Source organism: Lontra canadensis, unplaced genomic scaffold (assembly GCF_010015895.1).
Source record: "Lontra canadensis isolate GAN:19392208 unplaced genomic scaffold, GSC_riverotter_1.0 scaffold35, whole genome shotgun sequence".
Lineage (NCBI taxonomy): Eukaryota > Metazoa > Chordata > Mammalia > Carnivora > Mustelidae > Lontra > Lontra canadensis.
The window spans coordinates 5461648-5474564 of NW_022631029.1; positions in this window are offsets into that span (position 1 = coordinate 5461648).

Sequence of the window (12917 nt, forward strand, 5' to 3'; positions counted from 1 at the left end):
GTAATCTAGTAAGAATTCATTTTCCAAGTTTTATGAGCTGTTCTAGCAAATTGTTGAACCCAACTTGCAGTTAGTATCTGAAGTGGAAGCAGTCTAATGGACAGAGCCCTTAACCTGAAGGGTCTGCGCTAACTCCAGGTAGAGTCAGAATTGGGTTGTAGGACACCAAGTTGATGTCTGGAGACCACAGGAGAATTGATTGGTGTGTGTGGGTTGGGGACTCCCACCCTTTTGGTATGAGAAGTATTCTGTAGGAAGAGGAAACTGGGCATTCCTTTATTTGAAGTGCTGTGAGCAGAGTACAAAAAATGTTTTTCTTTTAGTCTTCCTCAGGATTTTCAAGGACATTTCTTTGCTTCTGTTTAGTTTTTGTTTCACTCTATGTTACAATCTATCTGGGGGATGCAGCTAAAATAGTGCTTAGAGGCAAATGGATAGCATGAAACTCCAATAATAGAAAAGAAAAAAAAATGTCTCCAATCAAAGACCTCAGCCTACACCTTAAGAAACTAGAAAAAGTTGAACAAAAGTGAACCCAGAGTAACAGAACAGAGTAAACAGTAACAGAGTAAACAGAAGAAAGAAAATAATTAAGATAAGAGCATAAATCAATGCACTAGAAAACAAACAAAAAAATACAGAGAAAAATCAATGACAAACTAGTTCCTTGAGAAGGTCAGTAAGATTAATAAAACTGGAACCAGACTGATGGAAGGAAAAAAAAGAAAGAAGACATGAATTACCAATATCAAGAATGAGAGCAGTAATATCACTACAGACCTCACAGATAATAAGGGAATATTATGAACAATTTTATATGAGTAAGCTAAATGACTTAAATAAAACAAATTATCTGAAAGACACAAACAATCAAAGATCACCTAAAAAGAAACAGATAAACAGAACAGCACCATAGCTATTAAAGGAATTGAAACCTCAGCTAACCCCATAAAGAAAACTTTAGACCCAGATGGCTTCAATCCCAGTAGATATTTAAAGAAAAAAATAATACCAATACTTAGCAAATTCCTTTATAAAATTAAAGAGGAGAGAATACTTTCCACTCATTCTATGAGACTAACATTACCTTGATACCAAAATCATACAGACACTGTAAGACATTGGGGAGGGTATGTGCTATGGCGAGTGCTGTGAAGAGTGTAAATCTGGCAAGTCACAGACCTGTACCCCTGGGGATAAAAATATATGTTTATAAAAAATAAAATTAAAAAAAGACACTGTAAGAAAATGACATATTAATATTTTCTCATGAATGTAAACAAAAAGCAATATAACCCAAATCATAAATTGAGACCTTACTCTTCCAAAAATACAAGCAATCCAGCATTGTTGAGTGTCCTTCCAACTGTGATTCAATCCTGTCTCTTTCACTGGAAGGCATCCTTCCTGAGGACACACAGTAGTACTTCCTTCCTCACAGCTTCTCCCTCGGTCCTCAGCACTTTCTGACCCATCACTACATAGATAAAACATAGAATAATTTCATGAATTATTTTAGAGATAAAGTAAGAGGAGAAAAATAATTTTGTATGGGAGAAGAGGGAGGAAATCCTTATGGGTTTTGTACAGGTAGAGCCAAGGGAAAATTATAGATGTGAAAAGAAAGAATGTATAAAATTGTGTCTGTGGCATCTCATATGTAAAATGATTTCAGTCTTTTTTGAAAATGACATGGTTGGCGTTAAATCTTTATTGAATGTGCAATATACACTTGTTCCTCACTGTTGAGTTTGAAGATGATAACTTCCTCTCTTCATTTAATTATATTTGGTGAAAGAATTCAGAGACTGAGATTTAAACACATTCTATTTCATGTGCATGACCTTACAACTGGGCTCATCACAAGAGGGATTGCAGCTGAAGATACACCGGAGTCCAACCAACAGAACTTTTTTTTTTAAAGATTTTTATTATTTATTTGACACAGAGAGAGAGATCACAAGTAGGCAGAGAGGCAGGCAGAGAGAGAGGGGGAAGCAGGCTCCCTGCCGAGCAGAGAGCCCAGTGCGGGGCCCAATCCCAGGACTTGAGATCATGACCTGGGCGGAAGGCAGAGGCTTAACCCACTGAGCCACCCAGGCGCCCACAGAACTTTTTTTTTAAGATTTTATTTATTTATTTGACAGACAGAGATCAAAAGTAGGCAGAGAGAGGGGAGGAAGCAGACTCCCCACTGAGCAGAGAGCCCGACATGGGGCTCCATTCCAGGACCCTAGGATCATGACCTGAGCCGAAGGCAGAGGCTTTAACCCACTGAGCCACCCAGGCATCCCCAGAACTTTTCTTTAAACCCTGACTTTGGCCATCTAGCTCTGGGCCTTAACATCAAAGCAGAGGAAAGCCAGAGGAAGTGACTCATTTCTGCTTGAAGTAGGTTGTAGCCTTCTAATGAGGAAAGCCAAAATGCACATCTCCTTGCTCTGGTGTGTAAAGTCTATGTAATTTAGGGCTTAGGACCCATCTGCATTTGAAATCCATAATCAAGCACTGAAGCTGGAGTGGCTGGGGACAACACTAGCAGCATTGTGGGCCATAGTATGTCACAAGAAAGTGAAACCCCATAAAAATTAAACATCAAAATGCTTCCTTCCAGTTTCCTGTAGAATGTGGATTATGGTCATAGGTAGGCATAACTAGAATGGAGCTGGAGAAAATATTATTAAGAAGGCACTTCAGAATATTTTTGAGAGCTAACTTCTTTGAATGAGAACCCATCTTGTTTCCATGGTGACCTACTTGGCATCGATTCCAAGAATCCATGGGTCAGAAGAGTCCTTGTCTTCTTTAACACCCAGGACTCCAGGGAAGCCTTTTCTTATCTACTCTCCTCTTTTCCCCCCAATAGCCCAGGAGTTTCTAGAGGGCAGGAGTCTGCCGTACTCATCTTTTTCACCTTGGCACTTGACCCAGAATAGCTGTTCCCTGAAGGTTTGGTGAATTATAAACATGCATGTCTTATCTCATTCCACAGTATGAGCTCCAGGAACTGCTAACAGTACTCCAGTGATATGTTCAACATCCGTCTCCCCAACTAAACTGTGAACTTCCTGAGGGCAGAATCTCTGTACACCCATGCTCCCTGTATTCAAAATCATGCCTAATACATAGTAAGTACTCAGTGTGTGTTTGTTGAATGGCTGAATGCACAAGTGAATGAATGAACCATAATGAACCTCCCTAAATTTGATTTGTCCATTATACCTCAATAAAGCTGGAGTGGAAATGAGTCTCCTTGTTTCTGACCTCATGGAAGTGATTTTTTAGTATAGTGCCTCTCAAACTTTGGTGTGTATCAGAATCATCTAGAGGCCCGGGTTCTTTGAAGTAAGATAGGCCTTTGTAGTTTTACTAAGATCCCCAGGTGATTCTAGTATGGACCCAAACAAGAGTTAACCAATGATTTGGTGTCATGCCTCTCAACATTTTCCATGCTGTACCATCATAGAAGATGATACTTACTCAGTGTAGTAGAGTAAACGAGGTGAAGCTACTCGCAGCCAGGAGGGCACTCAGCCTCTTGGTCCACCCAGGATCCTTTTCTTTATAGGGAATACCAGTTGGAAAGCTCTGCCCAGCCTTGATAATCAAACAGCAGTTGGGGACCAGCAGCTTCCGCCAAGAGCTTGTTTCAAATGTGAATCTCAGACTCTCTCCAGACCCACTGAAGCAGAAACAGCCTTCTAACAAGATCTCCCGTGGATTCCTGTGCATAGCCAAGATCAAGAAGCACTCACCTTAACACCCCTAACCTTGAAACCCCAACTCCTCTCTGACCTAAACACACCTTATATATGTCCAGGAAAAGGCATGACTCCTTCGTCCCTGCAGTTGACTCATAGACACAGGGGAAGTGGGGCAGAAATCTGCTGAGCTCAGCTACAACCACTATTCACAGTTGAGGTATGTGTGTGTGTGTGTGCGTGCGTGAGCACACACTTGCGAACACACGCCCGTGCACACATGCATATGTTCCATTCCTGTCAGGGCGCTATTGAGTCAGAGTGTAATCAGAACAGTCTTAGATGTTTAAAAAACTCAAAATGCTAAAAGATGCTGAAGAAAATTTCAAACTGACCCTTAAGCTCTCTGTCTGCAGTTGAGCTGACACCCAGGATGAAATTTTCTGCTCCATTCTTGCTATGGTGAGTTTAGTTCATTCATTCACTTATTTCATTCATTGAGCATCTATTCTGTACAAGGCGAAATGTATATACTTGGCACCAGAAAGACAAATGTGAAGCAACACTTCAGATCCTCACTCAACCCTCTGACCACAGCATCTCATCCTCCCAATTCATATCACATACTGTACCACACTAACCATCTTAAAATGCGCATTTCATTGTGTCACTCCTCTGGACCAGATCCTCCCACAGCACCAACCTTTGTTATTTTATGGCCTATCTCCTAGCATATTCCTATATAAAACTGTCAGTCCCTGCAGTTGGTCATTCACTGTCCCACAAGTGTGCTGAGCACTCTGCGGCTACAATCTGATTGAGTTGGGTCTAAGGAGAGACCTGAACTTCTGATATTTCTGTAGCATTCCTTGTCTGGGGCTGAGAATTGCTTATTAAGCAGATCAGAGAGACTTGACCCTTGTCTTTTAGATACTCATGGTCCAGCAATGATACAGGAAGTTGTGTGACTCAGCACAGTGTTGACATCAGCATGGGTGGGGCTGACTCTAGACAGGTCCTCCAGGAGGCTGCCCGGGAGAGAGGACACCTAGAATGGTGTTTTGTAGGTAGATGAGAGGAAGAAAGGCATTCAGGCAGGAGACATGGTGTGAGTTGCATAATAACTTCAGATACCTGGAGTGGGTTTGGTGTGGCCGGGGTTCATGTGGGGTAATGGCAGGAAGAGGGGGTAGGGAGACAGAGGGCCAGATCTCAGAAGGTCTGCTTCCACACTAGAGAATATGATTTTAAAAACATAGTGGGGCATGGGAGAGCAGCATGGAGGATTTTAATCTGGGGAATGGGAATCTGGATCTGAACCATAGTCTCAAATGAGCGGTCTGGAGGTTTTACAGAGCACGTGAGATAAGATAGGGCTGGGGGCAAGGGCGTCAAACTGGAGAAGGCTGGTTGGAGAAGCCACATGGGAGTTTAGTGCACTGAAATAGAAGGAAATCTGTCAGGACTTGGCTCTGTCACTAGTGGCCATGCAGCCTTGGTCTAGTGATACCATTTCTCAGGGCCTCAGTCTCCAGCTGTAACATGGGCGGGTTACATCACATAACCAGAAAGGTTGCTCCCCGCTCTACTACCCACAGTGTGGTGAAATTAAGTCTGAGAGACTTTTTTTTTTTATTGTGGTAAAATACACATCACATAAAATTTCCCACTTTAGCCATTTTAAGTGCACATTTCAGTGGCGTTAAGCACACTCACACCGTTGTGCAGTCATCAGCACCATCCATCTCCAGAACTTTTTCATCTTCCCAAACTAAAACTCTATCCCCGTTAGGCACTAAGTCCTCATTTCCTCATCCCCCTGCCCCCATCACCCACCATTCTACTTTCTGTCTCTATGAATTTGACTGTTCTAAGACCCTCATGCTAAGTGGATTCATATAGTATTTGTCCTTCCATGACTGGTTTATTTCATCAGTGTAAAGGCTTCAAGATTCATCCATGTTATAGAATTTCCTTCCTTATTAAGGCCAAATGATATTCCACTGTATTTATAGACCACATTTTGCTTATCCATTCAGCTGTTGATGAACACTTAGGTTGCTTCCACCTTTGCCTATTGTGAATAATACCACTTGAACATGGTTATACAAACGTCTGTTTGGAGCAAGTCCTACTCTCATACTTCTTTGAGTGGAATTACTGGATCATATGGTAATTCTACATTTAACTTTTTGAGGAACCACTGTGCTGTTTTCCACAGAAGCTGCAGCATTTTACATTCCCATCAGCAGTGCATGAGGATTCCAACTTCTCTACGTCTTCATGGACAGGTGCTATTTTCTAGTTCTTTAATAATACCATCCTAATGTGTGTAGAGGTCCTACACCTGTACTCTATACCCTCTGTACCTCACTGTGATTTTGACCTGCATTTCCTTAGTTATTAGTGATGTGCACACCTTTTCAAGTACTTACTACTCATTTTCTATTTTGGAGAAATGTCTATTCAAGTCCTTTGTTTGATTTTTATTGTTGAATTGTAGGAGTTCTTCACATATTTTGGATACAAATCTCTTATCAAATACATGATTTACAAATTTTCTCCCATTCAATGGGTTGCCTTTTCATTCTGTTGATGGTATTCTTTGATGAACAAAGTTTTTAATTCTGAAGAGGTCCAATTTGTCTATGTTTTCTTTTGTTGCCTGTGTGTCAGATCAAAGAAGTCAGTGCCAAGTTCAATGGCATGAAGTTTTCCCCCTGTTTTCTTTTAAGAGTTCTATAGTTTTAGCTCCTACACTTAGGTCTTTGATCCCTTTTGAGTTAACTTTTATAAATGGTGTAAGGTAAAGGTCCAGATGTATTCTTTTGTATATGGAAATCTAGCCACCATGATGAAAATACTGTCTATTCATTACTGAATTGTCTGGCACCCTTGTTCAAAATCACTTGACCATGTATGCATATCATACTCTATTCCATTGATCTTTATGTCTGTTTTTATGCCACTGTTTTGATTATTGTAGCTTCATAGAAGTCTGAAGTCAGGGAGAGTAAAACCTCTAATTTTGTTCTCTTTTAAGCTTATTTGGCTGTTTAGGGTTCTTTGAAATTCCATGTGAATTTTAGAATGGATTTTTCTCTTTCTGCAAAAAAAAAAAAAAACGCTATTGGGGTTTTGATGGTGATTGCATTGAATCTATAGATTGTTTTAGTATTCATTTCTTAGCAATATTAATTCTTCTAATCCATGAACATAGGATGTCTGTTTATTTTGTCTTCTTTAATATCTTCCAGCAGTATTTTGTAGTTTCAGTGTACAACTATTTTATTCCTTTTGATGCTATTATAAATTAAATTGTTTTCTTAATTTCCTTTTCAATCTGTTCATTGTTGCTATATAAAAATGCATTGTGTTTTGTGTATAGATTTTGTATCCTACAACTTTGCTGGATTGATTTATTAGTTCTAACAGGTATTTTTATGGAAACTTTAGGGTTTTCTATATGTAAAATCATATCATCTGGGAACAGAGATAATCTTACTTCTTTCTTTCTGTTTTTGATGCCTTTTGTTTCTTTTCCTTGCCTAATTGCTCTGGCCATGACTATCAGTACTATGCTGAATAAAAGTGGAGAAATCAGGCATCCCTGTCTTTTCCTAATCTTACAGAAAAAGGTCTCAGTTTTCCATGGCCTGAAAGACTTTTTAATCTGTTCTTGGAGCTAAAGAACTTCAGAAGTTTGCAAAGTTGGAGGTCATCTTATTAACTTAATTAGCAATAATGTGGAGCAATCAGGGGAAAAAAAGAGAGAAGAGATAGAAAGCATCTGGTGAATATAATGCATTGAGTGTGTTACATATACTTCTAGTTTTCCATAGGTGTTAAATATATCACAAAAGGATGAAAAATAAAGCGAGGTACTAGGAGAGGCCAAAAGTTGACTGAGTTTCACTAAATAAAGTGGCTTTGCCCCATCAATGACTTCCCAAGAAGACACCAGGCTTGATTTTAAGCTAAAACAACAACAAAACCTAGCATTTAAAACCAGAAGTCTTGGAAGAATGAAGAAGGACTTCAGGGACTGATCCAGGCTATGTCTATTCCAGAATGAGTCTCCTTCTCGGGTCCTGGCCTTAAAAAGCTGTGCAAAAGTATCCTTACCACATGTGTTGAAAGAAGGAAAGTTGGTCTAAAAATACATGAGAAGGAACTGAAACATTTCAGAGAAGGCAGGGCTTAAGAGCCAGAAACAAAAAGAGGAAGGTAAAATTCTAGTTACAAAAAAAGAGGAATGGAAATTTAATTTTCTTACAAAGAAAGTCCAGAAGCTTCCCCCTTTTCCCTGACGACTCCATCAAAAAAGGAGAAAAAATAGTCAATGGGAAACAGCTCTGAGAAAAATAAGTCTCTGCACCATTACAGTTGAGAATTCAAGCAACTTGACCTGAAGAACCAGGCAATTTCCCAATTACAGGTATGTTAGAGATGAAAGGGCTTGTCTCAAAAATGTTCATCTCTCACATCTCAAGGAAAGGGGCCTCTAAAGCTCTCCCAGCGTCACAGAGCTAACAGAGGTCAGAGGCAGTCTGGAAAGTCACTTTGGACATCTGTCCTGTGTTCTTTTCATTGGACCCCCATATCAATATAATGTAATCATTGCATTGAATTAACATCTCCCCCTGAGTTTTCCTCAGTGACAGATGTACATCCAAGACCATGGTTCTCAGAGTGAGGTTCCCCACACAGCAGCACCAGCAGCACCTGGAAACTTGACAGAAATGCACATTCCCAGCTCCACCCCAGACCCATGGAATCAGAAACTCTGGGGATGAGGACTGGTCTTAAAAAGCCCACTGGGGAATTCTGGTGCACTAAGGTTTGAGAACTACTGGCAGAAGAAGTAATATTCCTTTTATCCATTGCAATAGCATAAAAAATAATCAGCATGTGTTTCACAATTTACAAAAGAGCTTTTTAACTGCATTCTTTTTTATTTGATGGTGTGGCCCTCTTAAAATATCTGTGAGAGTAGAGTCCAGTACTGATATACCTTTTCACGACCTCAGAGATGAGATGCAAGGAGGATAACCAAATTGCTGGGATGGCAGATCTGGAGAAGGCAGGGCCCAAACTGCAACAGACTTAATAGTTACTCCAAAGCATTCGCAGATAAAACTTACCACTTATCACTTCTAGATAAAAGATTATCAACTAGGGCATCCTTTTAGAGCATTCTTAGAAACATATAATGCTGGGTCAATTGTGTCATTGTCCAGAAGAAGAAACAATAATACGAAGAGCTCCCATTTTCTGAAGACTACTGTCAGGTTGGAAGCTGAGTCTCAGAGAAAAGAAATTGCCTGCCCAGGATCACCAAGTGGGCCTGGAAAAGCCAGAATCAGAATGTAATCTATCCAACTCCAGAGTCTGTCTGTTCAGGGAGTCTGCACGGATCATCCTTGGTCATCCAGATGATGAAGGGACAGCACTGGACCCGATAGTCAGTGTTCTCAGCTATGTATCTAGTGCCCTGGCTGTTACAGAAAACATCTTTTCTCTAGACCAATGGTTTTCAAACATTAGTGTTCATTAGAATCACCTGTAAGGTTTGTTTCAACATAGATCAACCCACCCCAAGAGCTTCTGGTTCCATAAGTTCGAGTGGGGCCCATGCATTTCTAACATGCTCCCAGGTGATGCTGATGCTGCCAGGCTGTGGACCACACTTGGAGTTGTGAGGCTCTAGACTCTAATTTGAAGATCTATCAGGCTGATATTGCAAATGAATAGAACTGAAGTTCAGAGTCCAGTATCTTCACTGTTACTCCCAATCAATAACATACACACAGTCTGGTCATTTTCTTTTTAGCTGCTCATTCACATCCATCTCTCCAGTTACCTCACACCAGGTAAATCTTATAATGGCCTCCTAGCTCGACTACCCTGTAGATTTGTTTGCCCTCAATCCATACTGCTCACCTCCATCAGAATTTACCTTGTCAAAACTCTAATTCATTTAAGGCAGTTTTGGGATAACAAATCTCTTCCTCCTTGTTGCCTAAAACTCCTGAACTTTTCATTCAAAGTCTTCCATGACTTCCATGAGTCAACTTAACATTTTAGCTTCATCCCTAAGGTCTTCATCACATACTTCATGCTATCACACTTTCTCTACCTGTAACTTTGTTCATGTCATTTACTCTACCTGAAATGTCCTCCCTCATCACCTCCCAAGATTTAAATTCTTCAGAGCTCATTTCAGACACCCTTTCTTCCATGAAGTCTTTCATGAAAACCCCTGTCAGAAGGTTCTCCCTCCTCTGAGCTCTGCAAAATATGGAGGTCTACATCTGTGGCCATTATCTCATGTTGCCTTGTATTAAAATTTCCCTAGCTCACCATATTTCCATCCCCTTAAGGACAGAACCTTATCATGACTTATGCATCTTTGGATTTCACTAGCATAGCATCCAAAGTACTTTATGAGCTCACCTAGTATTTGATGAATGAATGCATAGATTCTATTTCTAGTTGTATTTGCGTGTATTTCAAGTGAACCATTAATTGCTCCTGATAGGGACCTAAAGAATAAATAATGAGGGCCAGTGCAAAGTCATTAACAAACATAGAAGATGATTTACTGAAAAAATCCTACAGGCTGATCATTACATATTGTAATACTCATCCATCTGACTTTAAAGCCAGCTAAATATTGGCCATGTTAATGAATGAAAGAGGAAAAGACAGTAAAATATGAGAAAGGCCCAGCTAGCCTCCACATCCCCTTAAGCCCCAGGTAATAAATAAGACCCTATGATAATACCTTTGAACACTAAAATTTCTGGTTCTGTTGACAGTGAAGCAAGAGCTGAGAGAGAAGTGTACAGAGCCCTTGTATCTGGCTGCCACAGCTTTTGAGAACAATGATCTTTCTTCTCTTCTGCTAGCCAAATCATAGTCAAATTGGTGGCCTCTAACCATATAGAAAAGGGAAACCTTATGTAATCCATACAAGGAGAAGGATTCTGGGAAATGTAATCTCTTGCTTCTGTTGTACATGTTCCTGTTCAAAAACCTTTACAATTTCACATTAGACTTAAACTCCTGAACAAGGCCTTATACAGTCCCATCCCTTCCAACCCCATAAACCTTCTTATTACACTTTGTGCTCTAGGCTCACTGGCCTTCTTTCAATTCCTTGAAAATGGTGATTACTGATCCAGATGGCTTTGAAACTTCACTTTACTCTTTGGTTGTATCCTTTCTGATATAACAATATGGAGATACACACACACACACACACACACGTATATATACATATGTATGTATATGTATCTAAATATATATAATATATATGTATGTATATATACGTGTGTGTGTATACACATACATATACATATATACAATATACCTCTAAAAACACAAATCCAGGCTCTAAAACAAGCATCTCTGGAAACCAGAAGTAGAGCAAAAAACCAATGTGGTGAGTAGAGTTAAACCACAAGCCTGTTGGGCCCAGGTCCAGAAATGGGCAATGCCAGCCAGGAGTGTATCTTCTGATAGGTAATAGGTACTAAAAGTGTGTGCTTGAGAAAGGAATTGGAGCCCAGGCTAACTCCTAAAATCAAAGGTGGAATGAAGCTCTAGAACTCCTGACAGAAGGCTGACAGTCATTGCCCACACTTTCCTAGGGCTCAGTTGTACAGAGCAGCAGACTTAAGGAGACAGGAAGATGAGATATCACCTGGAATCTAGGCACTGAACCAGACTACCTGTTGTTCTCCCTCCAATATTCTCTCAGGGCCAGTGCTTTGAGCTTCCACTTCCACTTTAAGGAAGACCATCACAAAGTAGCTGGACGAGGAAAGATAAGCATAAGGAGGAAGACTGAATATTCTTTTATCCAAAATGAGATTACAAGTAAAAATCCCACAATTCATGAAGAAATCAGATGGTAATAAAGACAGCCAAGGCTTATAGCTTAAAGTCAGAGGCTAGAATGAGGTTCTAGAACTCCTGAGGGATAAAAATACACCCAAATGTCTGACTCTAACAGAGACTATTGTGTGCCTTCTAAAGGCTCTCCTTCCTTAGGAACACCATCTCGCTAAGTAACAAAATCCTGGGCAATGCAATTACAGCCAAGCAAAAAATGACTTTTCACAGCTTCCCATACTACGAGGAATCACCAAGTCTGGCCATTTAGAAGTGAACAGAAGCATTATGTAGAACTTCTGCAAATTCTCCTTCAAAATAAATGGGAGAGAGCCATTTTTTTTTTCCCCTCACTTGCTCTTTCCGGCTGTTCAACTGTGGACATGGTGGCTAGGCACATTTTAGCCACCAAGCAACCTTGAGATAGAAGGTTTGTGCCAGAATGGGAAGGGGAGTAGAAAAAGGAGAAGTGATAACAAACCTCAGTATTGCTAAGATGGCAGTATTCCCCACACTGAGCTACAGATTCAACCTCTGTGAAATTCCAGCTGATGTTCCTACAGAAAGTGACACACTGATCACTGAAATTGACATGGAAGTGCCAGGGACCAAGGATTGTCAAAACAATCTTGAAAAGAAGAATAAACAAAGTTGGAAGACGTGCACTTACTGACTCAAGAACTTATTACAAAGTTTGGGTCAGGCAATGTTTTCTTAGATATGACACCCAAAGCACCAAGAACTAAAGAAGGACTTCTGTGCTGCAAAGGACACCATCAAGAAGGTGAAAAGACAACCCACAGAGTTGAGGAAGAGATACTTGTTCATTATATATCTTTTTCATTATAGATACTTGTTCATTATATATCTAATAATATATCTTGGCTTCAGCTTAAGTCACGATCTCGTGGGTCCTGAGATCAAGCCCCCTGTTGGGCTCCATACTCAGTGTGAAGTCTGCTTCAGATTCTCTCTCCCTTTGCCTCTCCCCTTGCTCACTCTCTCTCTTTCTCAAATAAATAAAAAAATCTTTAAGAAGAGAGATAGAGGGGCACCTGCGTGGCTCAGTGGGTTAAAGCCTCTGCCTTCGGCTCAGTTCATGATCCTAGGATCCTGGGATCGAGCCCCACATCGGGCTCTCTGCTCAGCAGCGTGTCTGCTTCCTTCTCTCTCTGCCTGCCTCTCTGCCTACTTGTGATCTCTGTCTGTCAAAAAAAAAAAAAGAAAAGAAGAGAGAGAGAGAGAGATGTATCCAGAATATATCTTATATGAACACCTACAACCAAATACTAAAAAGATAAGTAACACAACTAAAAC